Raw genomic sequence first — 14,775 nt, forward strand, 5'->3', positions numbered from 1 at the left:
CAATACGAACTGATCGGATCCTTCCCTTCCATAAGGTGTGGGATATTTATTGCAACTGGAAGCAGTGTACACATATGGAGGTCCACTCTGCACCCTAGACCGTGGGGTGGAGGTGCTTCTTGATTTAGTGGCTGGAAGATGGGCTGCAGCTTTTGTTTGGCTGGTTACCTGGTGGTGGGGAGGGCTTTGCTTTGTTGATGGGGGGGGGAAGGGTGGGGGATTTTAAGTCTTTCCGTTACTGTTCTGGTTTTCATCTATAAGTAGTGTTTTGTTCATGTTTGCTACAATGAACTTGAAAAAGAAACAAAAAAAAACTCCTGAAGGAAAATCTTATCTCATTTCTTACACCTCACTGTTGCATTAGGGTCATTTACACAAGCACGGTTGAGATCTTAAAGGAAAACACTGTCTAATTTAAGAAACAGAGAAGCCAGCTAACGTTTAAGGAACGGATTTATTCCCTTTCAGCTGCACTTGCTGGCAGCACTTCCTCTTCCTTCCTTCCCTCCTCCTCTCCGACACTCTGGGCATGTACTGAAGAGCTGTGTTTGATGTACGACTATTGAGCACATGTACTCGGCCCCATTGACTTCTTAATGCTCGAAGCTAATAGTGCACATAATAATTGCATATTATTAGCATCAGGAACTAATTCCTCAGTGCTGTTGTAGTGGTATTTTCTGGTACAGTTTTGTAAAGCACCGGAGTGTTGAGCATCTGGACTGCACGCCAGACCCATAATCCTTCAGTTCTGGACAATCATAATGAGAACAGCATGGGATTTCAAGTACCAACATGGCTCCCAATGTCTGAGCAATGCAGAGCTGAGAGGCAGGCAGCCTGAAACTACTGCACCTCCTGTGCTGAGCTGAAGTGTGTGTGGGTATTGGGGCTGAGACTTAGGAAAAGCAGCCTGTACTTGATCAAAGTAGATTGAAAGAGCAGCGTACAAGGATTTAATCTTTCAAAAATAGCTAAGAACTTATGGGTGAGAATCAGGTTAAAATGAAAACTAGGGTCCACAGCAGTACCTGTTCACTGGTCTTCATAAGCAGCAACAAAGGCTTCTGACAGTCACATTAACAAGAACTATCAATGCATGTGCAGAATGAGCAGTTTTCAAATAGCCCATTTACCCAGATGAATGGCTTTTAGAACTTGCCCTACATGTATGTATGCCTGAGGGAAGTCTACACCATGGCACAATGTAGAATTTATACAGAGTTTCTGCCTATGGACCAGAAAGTAGCATTCATTTATTATCCCCTTGGTGAACACACCACTAGCTTGCCATCTCCTCTTCCCCCTCCCCCCACCCATGCTGATCAGCACATAAAGGGAAGGACTGGGCATCAGGTCACTTTGTCTAAGTCTGGCTGCTGAATTTGAACTGTGTGGCTTTACTGTATCCTATGCAATTCATATTTGTCAGTCTGTACCAGGCAGTGGAGGAAGACACAGAGCAATATGCAGCTGCTCTCCTCCAAATCTTGTGCTGTTCAGCAGCATGGAGAGGAGGCGTGTAAGAGGGCAAGGTCAGGGTGTAGGTCAGTGGTTCCCAAACCTGGTCCTGGAGGCATCCCAGCCAGTCTTTCAGGATATCCACAGTGAATATTCATGAGAGAAACCTGGCTGGCTGGGGTACCTCCAGGATCAAGTTTGGGAACCACTGTAGCAGGATTCCATGGTGCTTATCCCAGGGATTCCCCCAACTCTATTTATTTATTAGGATTTATTTACCTGCCACTTTTTTGAAGGAATTCACTCAAGGTGGTGTACAGTAAGAAAACTCTGCCTTAATAACTTTATGGACTTTTCCTCTAGGAACTTGTCCAAACTTTTTTAAACCCTGACTACACTAATAGCTTTTACCACATCATCTGGCAATGAATGAGTGCAATTATACATTACTTGAAAAAAAAATATATTTTAAATGTGCAACTTTGTAAGCCCCTGATGTGGACTCTACCTTTTGTACTTTTTGAAAGAGTAAACCAATTCACGTTCATCCATCCACAAAACTCAAGATTGTATAGAGTTCAGTCACACATCCCTTCAGCCCTCTCTTCTCCAAGCTAAAGAGTCCTAACTTCTTTAGCTTTTCCTCATAAGAAAGATGTTCTATCCTCTTTATCATTTTGGTTGCCCTTCTCGGTAACTGTGGGCAAAATGTTTTGTACAACCTGTTTAATGTTTTAAAGTATGGATTTGTGTGTCCAAGATTGTTTTGGGAAGGGTGTCATGATTGTTGAGCTCAATAATGAAAATGTAAGGGGTGGGGGTGTGAACACAGTAACCTAAGATTTTCATAAGCACCTAATAACCTTACAGTGGCCCTGCAGCAAAGGACTAAAGTACCTAAACTATAGCTCACCTTAAGCTCATATTTGGAAAAGGGTGCATAATCAAATCTAAAATTTAAACTTAACATCAGCCTCTGGGTGAAAGGTTGGTAATCCAGAATTTGGTTGATAATTGCTGGTTACCACACACAAGAAGGTGGATATTTCATTTTTGCCCAGGCACAAAACTGGAGAACACTAAAGGATACCTTTATGCTTTACTTATAGTTACCATCACTTGCAGTCTAATCCTATGACAAAAACGGTAAACATTTTCCACTAAGAAACACACTGACATCACAAGGTTGAAAAAGATTAGGTTAACCCCACAAGGGATTAAAGAGGATATCTGCTTGCAGAGGCCTGAAAGTTTCTCAGTCCTGTCTTGGGCAAGAACAGTTTAACTCTGCATGCAACTAGGAAAGGGAAGGTACCAACAAAATATGGCTCAACAAGCCAGCTATGCATAGGAGTCATTTTATAATGTAATTTTCTGGCATATTTGGCCTCTTCGCAAATACCAACCAACATACAAGTATACACTTTGACATGATGGTATGTACTTTGCCAGTAGGCATATACAGGGGCAGATCTACAAATAGGGACCTAGATTATAAAATGTGCTATTTTTTTATGCACATACTTGAATAATCTAGGTGTGGACATTTCTACCCGCTCGAAAGCATATGTAAATATCTGCACCAGCAAGGCAGGCCGAATTTCTGTCACTTACCATTACAGTTTTCTAAAGACACATTAGGTACCTATTTGTATCTGTAAGATAGCTTAAAGGAGAAAAATATTTGAAAAATTATTATCCCTATCAAAATTAATAAATACTGCTCAGATGGGTAATAAAATATAAAGGAGATCAAAAAAGGTGGAAGAAAAATGTTCCAAGGTAAATAGACAAAAGAGAAGTCCAAGCTTCTAAAAACTCTTTTATTTTTCAATAAATGATCAAATGGATGTACAGTCTTGTCCAGTGGCGTAAGCATTCCTGACCCAACACAGGCTATGTTTCCGGCATAAAGACTTCCTCAGGGGTCTATCAATAACAACAAACCATACATTAAACATAAAGACCAAAATTAAATGTATAAAAATGTTTTATAAAAATGGTGAACAGGATAAAGAAAGAAAAGGTATACCACAATAAGATGTGCAGAAAATAGTGATGAGGGAACAGATACATCATACACAGGGTTTAGGAGATAGGACAGAAGTAAATACTTTATGTGAAAAACAGGCAACAAAAGTGATATGGTTTACTGTGTGACATCACACTAATGTCAGGTAAAGCTAAAATAGTGATATAATAGTGATAGTGATGTAATATATCTTTAAAAAAAGCAGGGTATATGATATGATATTGCCCCCTTTATTTGAATGTGCAAATAACAAATATATAAAAATCATACAAAACACCAAACTATAAATGGAATGTCAGAGTACACAAAAATGGACAGCAGAGAGAGAATATACTCTTAAGAAAACAAGGTGTACACAACAAGAGAACATGGTATTCCAATGTTAAATGATCAACAAAGCAAATATATTAAAGATAAACCAAACTAAATATGACATCAAAAAGAAGCTTTAAGAGCTATGGAAATAATAATTATAACTAAACAAATAAATGTCCGTGCAACCCTGCCACAATACGCCAGCAGCGATAAAATAGAATTCAAGTGTACAGAAATATCTCATACTCTAGTCTAAAGTACTGTTTCCCAAGTCCGGTCCTGGAGTATCCTTTGCCAGACAGGTTTTCAGGATATCCACAATGAATATGCATGAAAGAGATATGCATATATTGGAGGCAGCACATGCAAATGATGTCTGAGCAACTTCTCAGGAATAGTAATATTAAATCCAAGAGTTTGCTCCATTAAGAAAAAACCCCCCACAAAACTGTGCTCACCACAAGAGAATGTGATATTCCGATATTAAATAATCATCAAAGCAAATATGTTAAGGATAAAGTAAACTAAATGTAACATCAGAAAGTAACTTTTACCGAGCACTCACTATAAAATATTTTATTAAACAATCATATTAAAATATGTTTGTATTATTGTTATGATTTAATATTCTAGTACCCTTCTTAGCAGTATTCTATAAAATAGCACCTAAGTAGATGCCTCCTTGCTCTCTCGATCCAGGGTCCCTGTTAAAAAATGACCCTTTAAGTCAAAGCTGTTTAGATTGTGTCTCTCAGCTCTTACCCTTATATAACCTGGATGACATGAAACACCCTGGCTGGAATCCTACAACCTATATTATCAGTTCTACTACATTTTTAGTAATGCAATAATGCCATAAAAAAATCTAGTCTCTGATGATACAATATGGTTATTATTCCCCCCTTGTTTTGAACCAGTGACTTTCCACATATTAAGCAAATGTGATAATCACTATGTTACAGAAACCAGGCTAAAGGAAAAGTATTAACTACCAAATACCTGCAGTGTATTTAATATCAGAATCAATTTGTAATATGCGTAAGAGCTAATTAGAATGACATTTCTACATCATTGGTCAGGATTCTGGAATTTGGTGTTATTTTGCAGGTGGGGGAGGGGGATAGTTAGCCAGTGTGACCCATAAGATGATGTCATAGAAAACACCCTGACGTAAGAGTGCTACAGTTATCAGTGATCCCAGCTCTAAATGTCCACACACTTCTTATTTTTCATTAGTTTCCACCAACAAAAATTTATTGTTGAATAAATGACTGTTCCTGAAGACGAATAAAAATTACTGTATCCTTTGTATGAAAATACAGAGCTGTGTGCCTACCACATATCGTTAACTGAATCTTCTGTTAACCAGCCCAGTTAACAGAATTTCACCTTAAGATCAATGAAATAAATCTCATTGTCTTCAAGTTTCCATTCATGTGCTAAGGACAGTAGAAAAGACCAAAGGTTGCTGCCCCCAGAAGAATGAGATGCATAAAGGCATTTAGATCACATCCTTCAGCTTTGAGTTTGGTCCAGAAGGCTAGTAAAGAGATGTTAGCAAGGATGAAAGTAGGGAAAAGAGACAAATAAAATGCAGCAGGCTGACTAACAATGCTACTACCTTAACTTTAGCTCAAGTCTTGTGTTTTGCAGGCTGGCTGAGAGATGCAAGGCACGAGTCAGTTATTGTGCAATTGTGACATCTACTGGCCAGATTTAGGGCCCATGATTGTGAGATCATGAAAGAAACCTGAGGACATTTACAAGAGCGAGGATGGTCACTGTAATAATGGGATGAAGTAAATTTGGCGAAAAAGTAAATAGGGGAAACATCCCTGGGTAATTGCAAACGTAGGTTCATGGTGGCAGATTCCAGCCCTGGTTCTGATTGACCTGAAGTCCAAAGAAGCGGGTGGAATGGAAAAAGAAATGGGATGCAGCTGCTTAGGACAGTGAAGGGTACATTCCTGTGAGGGACTCTAATACAGGGGTGGACAAAGAGTCCTCAAAGGCCACAGTTCAGTTTGGTTCTCAAAGACTTCCACAGTTAATATGCATGAGATCTATTTGCAGTTAGCTTAACATGGTTTAAAAAAAGATTTGGCTAATTTCCTAAAAGAAAAGTCCATAAGCCATTATTAGGATGAGCTTGGGAAAATCCACTGCTTATTTCCAGGATAAGCAGCATAAAATTTGTTTTAGTCTTTTGGGATCTTGGCAGGAAATTGTGACCTGGATTGGCCACTGTTGGAAATAGGATTCTGGGCTTGATGGACCTTTGGTCTGTCCCAGTATGGCAACTCTTATGTTCTTAAGCAATACATTCAAATCAATCTCATGCATATTAATTGGAGAAATCTTGAAAAGCTCTGACTGGATTGTGGCCCTCAAGGACCATGGCTGCCCACCCCTGCTTTAAATGAGAGATAAGGGCTAAAATATAGAGAGCATCAAGCTAGGCATACATTAAAAGCTTCAAAGAAAGCTTAGTAAAAAGCCAATGGACAGCATCAAGAAATGAGAGGAGCTTAGCAGTGAAGAAGGTGAACAGTGAAGCTTGCTTATGTTCAGTTGGAGTGGGCATCAAGAACGAACCCCAGATTTGTAGCTTATTGCTGAAGGACCTGTCAATAGACCTTTGAAGGAATGGCCCCTCTTTGTAACAGTGATAACAGACAGGATGATAGATTGCTTAGTCTTACCTTAGTGGTGAGAAAATGAATGGAAAATACTGAAGAAAAAGTCTAATAAAGTTTCCACAATACATGAGTGTGGGGGATCTGATGCAGCATGGTTTTATAAAAGTGATAACATGTCAAAGAAATCTCATCAATGTTTTTCATGGGTTGACATTGACAATTAGATCAATAGTGTACACTGGATATGGCTTAATTCAATTCCACTAAAGTTTTTAACACTGTCCTACACAGGAAGTTCACATCTAAACTGGCAGCCTGAGATGAGGACCAAAATAGCGGAGTGCAGAAATCCAAGAGAACTGTATATCAGTGAGAAAATTATGTACAACAACCAGGAGAAAGCCCTTCAAATTACTATGTTTGGTGATCTCAAAGTACTAAACAGGGTGATAAGTCAGTAGCCAGAGCCTGCAGGATGCTAAGGTGCATAGGGAGAGGTATAACCAGCAGGAGAAAAATGCAGGGAGTAACTTAGTGGTTAGAACAGCTGCATGTATACTGAAAACCAGGAAAGCCAGATTCAAATCCTACTGCTGCTCCTGGGCAAGTCACTTTACCATCAATAGCCTCAGGTACAAACCACTTGTAAGCTCTCTGGGGACAAGGAAATACCTACTGTACTTGAGTGGGTCCTGCTTTGATCTACCAATGAAAAGGAATGAGCGAAATTCAAATAAAGCCAACCCCTGTACTAGAAAAGCAAATCCAGTTCTTGAGGGCCTAGCACAGATGATGGTGAGCCAGAGAAAGGGTATTAAAATGATCCAGGATCTACACCACAAGATATATGAGACTTAAGGAACTTAGCTTGGTGCCTCCGTGGCAGGTCATCTACTGTCAGGCATGGCTGCAGAAACAAAAGGTCAAAGTTCCTGGGAGAAAGGAATCCCAGACTCTAGACACCTAATGTGCTCATGATTGAAGGGTTCCAAGACAACGCTGGAGCGTGGTTGTTGTGTGCAGATCATCACTGTGATGATTGGGCTAAGTCATACAAAGGTTCATGGTACTGGTTCAGATTGAGCTCGAAGCCTAAAGGAACTGGGAGAAGTACCCTCTCTCCCTCCCCTTCTCCCCCATTAAATGATAAACCTTAGGGACGATCCAAGATGGTGTCACATTAATTGGATGCTGAAAGAGCCACTCTTACCTCAGTGCAAATTTATTGCTCTGTTTTCACTTAGCAAATGGGAAAAGGAAGGGAAAGATTTGTGTTTTTGTTTGAGCATTGAGCGAGATCTCTCCTCAGACACAAGATACTTTGGGCAGCTTTATTCAGCGGGTCGCAGAGTCGCAAAGCTTTGGTTTTGGCATTGGCGCCTTGTCTGCCCTGCCAGGCTGAGCCCAGAGATATCGCAGTGCAGGCAGCCTATACAGCAGGTATAGGCTGGTAGTAACACCAGCCCAGTTTGCACAAGTCTTGGATTGGAATGAATCAGCATAAGCTGAAGGAGATGGCTCTGGACTTGCAATGCCCTAATTATAGACCTCATGGGAAAAGGTAGGAACGCTTTGACTTTTGTGGCTGGTGGTAGCCCTACCGTTTCCATTGAGAAACCAGTAGTCACTTTATAGTCACTGTGACTGGCTATTAGTTTTATGGAGAAATCTCTTTCAGTTTATATTGATCAAGTTTTGGCTGCAACCCAGCGTTTTAAGGGAGAGGTGCAACAGCAAGAAATGCATTTGGTTTCTCAAAAGACCAAGGTGGAAGATTTGTTGGTTAGAGTTAAAGATCTTCAGAAATGTACAGTTGTCCCAGTCAAAGATCAGATTGGGATGCAAAGGCAAGAGGAGATTTTGGACAATACAAACTGATTTAATTTACACCTGAAACAATGTTAAGGAAATATCTAACAGAAGTATTGAAGATACTCACAGAAAATGTGTACCCTGTGGTGAAAACATACTATTTTAGGAATAGTGAGAAAACATTGAAGAAAAAGGAAGAATCTAGAGAAGAAAATCAATTGATATCAGAGGACACTTTGAGCCCTGTTTACTAAACCACACTAGAGGCGCGTTAGTGCTTTTAGTGCGTGCTGTGTAGGCGCCCACAATATTCCTGTGGGCGCCTACACAGTTAGCACACGCTAATTTTGTGCATGTGCTAAGCAGGGCCCTTTAAATCTTACTGATTTTCTGGAAGCTGACAATTTGGGAGAAGAGGAGATATCATATTCCACTTTGGTGGTTACCTTTGCCATGGGGTTTGACTAAAACTGGGTTTTGAATTTCCGTTATAGAGAAGTTGTCTTATGGGCAAAAAAAATGTGTTTCCTGATCTGTGTAAAGTAACACAGAAAAGACATAAAGAATTCTTTCTATTGAGAGAAAGTACAAATGCTTTGGGCATTAACTTTCTAATTTGATTTCCTTGTAAATGTGTTTTTTTCCCTTTAACCCTAGAACGCATGACGTTAAAAATATACATATTAACGTCATGGGGGCCTTTTAGGCCCCCATGCACATAATGTAGAAAAACACACTTAAATAACTTTCACAAGTTTATTTCAAAATTGCTCAATAAAATATGAATAGTGAACAACATTTTAATTATAATTTTTCACAGAAAACACCAAAAAATCTTTTTTTTCCCAAATTTCACGCAAGACATGAAAGCACACAAAAATGCATAGAAATCTATAGCAAATTAGCTGCAGCTACATTTTTATTCTAACTTTCTTTTCTATTATATTAGTCTTCCAAACAATTCTGACATGTTATTTTTTCAGAAGAGTGTTCTTTGCAAACAGTTTCCTTACAAGTGGAACAATATCGCTCAGCTTTCCTCTCTATGTTTCTTGGACACATGAAACAACGCTTTCGTTTTCTTTCTCCTGGCTCTGGAGTAATCTGAAACTGTACGCCACACTGTTTCATTGCTTCTTTAGTTTTCTTTGGCAAGCATTTCAAGTCGCTTCGCTCTGTCATGTGAGGTATTACAAGTTCATGACAAAGGTCCTTCAAGAATAAGCGTCTCCTGTCCTTCCTCTGTGCATGAAATTCAGGATGAGTTTCTGTATAAATAATGAATGAATTTAGGGCTGCTACATCAAGCATATTTGAAAATAGTACTACAGGCCATCGTTTTGTTTGCCTCTTACACGAATATTCTCCCACCATCTCATCCATTTTATCTACACCTCCTTTTGTTGCATTGTAATGCAGGATGATTTCTGGTTTCAATTTTTGGTTATTGCTGTCAACACTGCAATCGTGATGCATGGTACTGAGTAAAATTACAGATTTCTCCTTCTTTGCCTTGTAAGATACCAAAGTCGCTTTGTTATTGAATCCAAAGACACTCTCATAAAGTGCTCGCTGACGATTGTGTTTGAGTGCTGCTGGAATTTCTCGTCTGTTTTGCTTTATAGTACCAACAAATGTAATAGCTTTTGCAAGCAGAAAATTGCCTAGTTCAACATTGGTGAAATAATTGTCCATGGTGATGTTTCTACCTGAATTGAATATTGGAACAGCAAGAGTTTTGACTATTTCAGACCCCAGATCCTTCTGTACTGGTGCACCAACCTCTTTGCCACAGTAGATTACGCCATTTATGCCATAATAATTTGCAGAATCACACATCCAGAAGATTTTTATACCGTACTTGGCTGGCTTGCTGGGCATGTATTGTATGAATTTGCAGCGTCCTCTGAACGGTACAAGTTGCTCATCTACAGTAACATTAGTACTAGGATTGTAAAGTTTTGTGCAATTTTTGATAAATATGTTCCAGATATAACTGATAGGGGCTAATTTGTCTGTTTCAAACCTCGCTGCACGAGTTCGCTTATCATCAAAGCGAATGATCCTTCTAATTTCCTCATATCTGCCCACTGACATTGTCGCCTTATAGTGTGGATCAGAAAGTGGGTCCAGAAATAATTCTCGTATTGGGACATCATACGATTTTTGACTCCCTGCCAGCAGGAAAAGTCCAATATATGCATAAAGTTCCTCTTTTGAGATATTTTTCCAGGACTTATTTTTTGCTGAAGCGATACATCTTCCTTCTAGGTTTGAACATAATAGGACCTCTTCTGCAATATTGTCAGAAAAATAAGTACAGAATACATCTTTAGGGGTAAAGTAACTGGGACTTCCCACAGCTCCTTGAGCCTGTCTCACAATATTGTGTATTGGAGTACGTCCGACTAATGTAGGATTACTGTCCCAAAAACATTCGTTTTGGATGTTCTACTTATCACTTCTTGAGGATCCACTAGATTCACTTCTTCATCATCAGAAGAATCACTGGATGAGGATGTTTGATTAGCTGGTGGCAGATATTCTTCATCAGACAAAGATAGTTCACTTTCATCATCGCTTTGAAACATAATCGCTTCAATCTCTTGGTCAGTCAGACACTTGGAGGAAGACTGTGCCATTGCTGACTAGATGTTAGAAAATGAAACAGATTTCCTCTCAACAGCTTATCTTATCACAGGTCCTTCAGCAATTAGCTCACAGTGTATACTGTCCTCAGTGTTCAGAGGACCTGAGGTGATGTCATGGCCTTATCACTCCCTCCAAAAATCACATGACATCCTCACATGTTATTATCCACACCCTGGCCCCTCCACCAGCATTACTGAGTACAAATAAAGTAACTTGAGACACAAACACTTCTGAGAACATGATAAAAACAGCGGGGGCCTAAAAGGCCCCCAATTCGTACAGATGTAGTTTTCACCAAACAAGCATTGTTACACCATAATGCCTATGAAAAAAAATTATATGAACAACTGGATATTATCAACAATGACATACTTGAGGAATACCTTGAGTTTCAAAATTCTAACTAAAGTAATTTTGCAGATAATAGCAAAAATGTAAGCATGGGGGCCTAAAAGGCCCCCAATATGCGTTCTAGGGTTAATAATAATAATAATAATACATATGTTTTTAATGACCCAGAACAGTTATAACAATTTCTGGACTCTACAGCTAAGCAGTATTTATTCAAGTTATGTCTGGCAACATATTGATTTGAAAGCACATTGAATTTATGATTCTGATATTGCCTTTTAAAATGCCATTTGGGAAGGTTTTCGTTTCCTGTCTCTTTTTACATAATCTGTCTTGGTCCCTCTAAATTTCCTATCTGAGGGGTCCTCATTTTGCTTGAAATGTTTTGATTGTTTAAATTCTTTCATGTGTTGTTACCTTATGGACCTAATTTCCATTGTAAGATATACTTGCAAAATGTATATCCTGCTTGTTAAATTTAAAAATAAATAAAAAAGATAAGCCTTGACCTAAAACTCTTGCCCTGCAGCTCAAAATCAGTTTATCGAAAGTTTAAGGTGTCTAACATCCCACTACTTCAGACTACTCATTCATTTAATCAAATTTATCAATCACCTCCTTTATAAACCCTGATATGATTTAAACAATCAACCAAACTTCCACTCTTCCTAGCATTCATGTCTTAATTCCTTCACTGTGGTGGAGTCCTGGGCGCACTGGGACTGAGCTGACTAGAGATGAGCTGCTTCCAAAAGGGCAGCTACAGGTTTTCCCTTTGCATGCTTTCTGGATCCACTTTACATGTGTCTCTCATTTTGCCTTTATTATTTTAAAAGAATTATATGAAGCAGTTGAGAAACGTCTGTCCTGCCATCTAGGGGCAAATAATCAACAGAATGGGATGAAATTTGACATGTGGGAAAAACTGGTAAAAAGACACATGTTCAAAATGAGTCAAATTGGACTCGAGGGGACCAGAGAAATGAGCTCCCTCCCAAAATGACCCAAGGCATTTCCATATGAGAAACAATTTCAGCTTCTGTAGCTTGAAACTTGCATACCGTGAAACATGGTAGGAAATTCCTCCTTTCAAATTGTCTGTCCCTATTCCCTGCTTTCCCAACCCCAGGCATGGTACAAGAGGTACTGGTGTTGGATCTGCTGGGAAACAGTGATCATGACATGATCAAATTTGAGCTATCTGCATTGAAGTCACTAAGGAAATCTCCTGTAGCGGCAATTAATTTTCAAAAGGGCAACTACGACAAAACAGGAAAATGTTTAAAAAGAAGATAAAAGGGTTGTCCGCAAAGGTTAGGAATTTAAGGCAGGCATGAGCATTGTTTAAAAATACTATCGAGGAAGCCCAGACCAGATGTATTCCACATATTAAAGGTGGAAAGAAGAGCAAACGACAGCCAGCGTCATTAAAATGTGAAGTAAAAAAGGTATTTTAGGGACAAAAGAGCATCCTTCAAAGTATGGAAAAAGGATCCAAATGAAGAAAATAAGAAGCAACAAACACTGTCAAGCTAGCTGCAAAGCACTGATAAAGAAGGTTAAAAGAATATGAAGAAAAACTTGCAGCAGAGACAAAAACTAATAGTAACATCTTTTCAGGTACACCAGAAGCAGAAAGCCTGTGAGGGACTCTGTGGGACCCTACAATCATGAAGGAAATACTTTTAAAACAAATAGGAGGAAATATTTTTTCACTCAAGAACCAGATGGCAGAGGATGTGGTAACAGCTGTTAAGTGTATCTGGGTTTAAAAAAGGGTTGGAAAAGTTCCTGGAGGAAAGTTGTTAGTCAAACTCCAACTTTTACAGAATACCGAAGTACAGCTGATTTTTTGATTAAGGAAATGTGATAGCATGTCTGGCTATCTTAAAGAGTTGTATTGGCTTTGTATACATGCAAAATTTACTTTCAAAATAGTTTGCTTAGATTTTCATGTATTATATGGAAATACTTCTGAATTGTTAATTCAATTTCTTTTCTCAATGGTTTTATAATTCTGTCAATTCTGTCAGAGTTTGTAAAAGTTTATTACTGAGATATACGGCTCTATGTTTTCCTTCCAAGTTATAGCTATTGAAATACTTTACCAGGATTAATCCATTTAGAATTGAATTATAGGCAGCTGTGTAAGAAGCTGGACTTTTATTTGATAAATGTTGTAATTATTTTTTTCTTATCTTATGATTATGTTGTTATTCCTGCTTTTGAATTGTAAACGCCTGGAACTTCATGTGCAGTATATAAACTGTGGATTAGATTAGATTACTTGCGTCACTAATCTACTTCATTTCTTTGAAGGCGTGAATAAACATGTGGATAATGGTGAGCTGGTCGATGTATTGTATCTAGATAAAGACTCCTGAGAAAATTAGAGTAATGGGATAGGAGGCAATGTTCTGTTGTGAATTAGGAATTATTGGACAGAAAACAGAAGGTAGGGTTAAATGGCCATTTTTCTCAATGGAGGATGGTGAATAGTGGAGTGCCACAGGGATCTGTATTGGGACTGGTACTATTTAATATATTTATAAATGATCTGGAAATTGGGATGACGAGTGAGGTTAAATTTGCAAATGACAAAAAACTATTCAAATGAATGAATGAATCTTGGGGTGTAACTTTTCCTACTTACTTACCATCATTGGTTGTTACTCCAGGCATAATGATGTTTGTGGTGCAAGACTCACAACAGAAGGCAGCTGAGAGGTGGGGGGCATATGAATCTAAGTATGGAGTCTTGGAGGCTGTGTGTGTTGGGGGGGGTAAAGTGGGAGTGTTTCTGGGTGAATGGTTTTTAAATTAGAGTTGATAGAAGGGATGAGTACAATCAGAATGTTTGCTACTATTCACTTTATAAGAAAGTTTCTTAAGGTAATTTGTATATATATATTCTACAACAATGTTGTTTGTGAGGTTAACATACAAAAAGAACAACATTATTCAGATTCCAGATATAGTGACAATATTTAACACAAACACCAATAAAGATTATATATCTTTATTGGTGGAGGAGTAGCCTAGTGGTTAGTGCAGTGGACTTTGATTCTGGGGAACTGAGTTTGATTCCCACTGCTGCTCCTTGTGACTCTGGGCAAGTCACTTAACCCTCCATTGCCCCTGGTACAAAATAAGTGCCTGAATATATGTAAACCGCTTTGAATGTAGTTGCAAAAACCTCAGAAAGCTGGTATATCAAGTCCCATTTCCCTTTCCCTATATAGTTTAATCCATGCGAAGTTTATTCAAGACTTCCTATTCCATCCATCCTTTGGAAGACCATTAGAGTGGTTTGCAATCTAACATCATATAGAGAGTAAGACAGTTGAAGACAGCAACAGGAATTGTCAAACAGGGGAAAAGAGGAGGGTAGGTGGCATGAACTACAACAATATGCACACACAGACACATAAACAAACAGTGGTGGATGCTTGGAACAGCCTTCCAGTAGAAGTAATGAAGCCCAAGAAAGAGAGCCAGAAATCAACTGGGGCA

Source organism: Microcaecilia unicolor, chromosome 7, assembly GCF_901765095.1.
Source record: "Microcaecilia unicolor chromosome 7, aMicUni1.1, whole genome shotgun sequence".
NCBI classification, from domain to species: domain Eukaryota; kingdom Metazoa; phylum Chordata; class Amphibia; order Gymnophiona; family Siphonopidae; genus Microcaecilia; species Microcaecilia unicolor.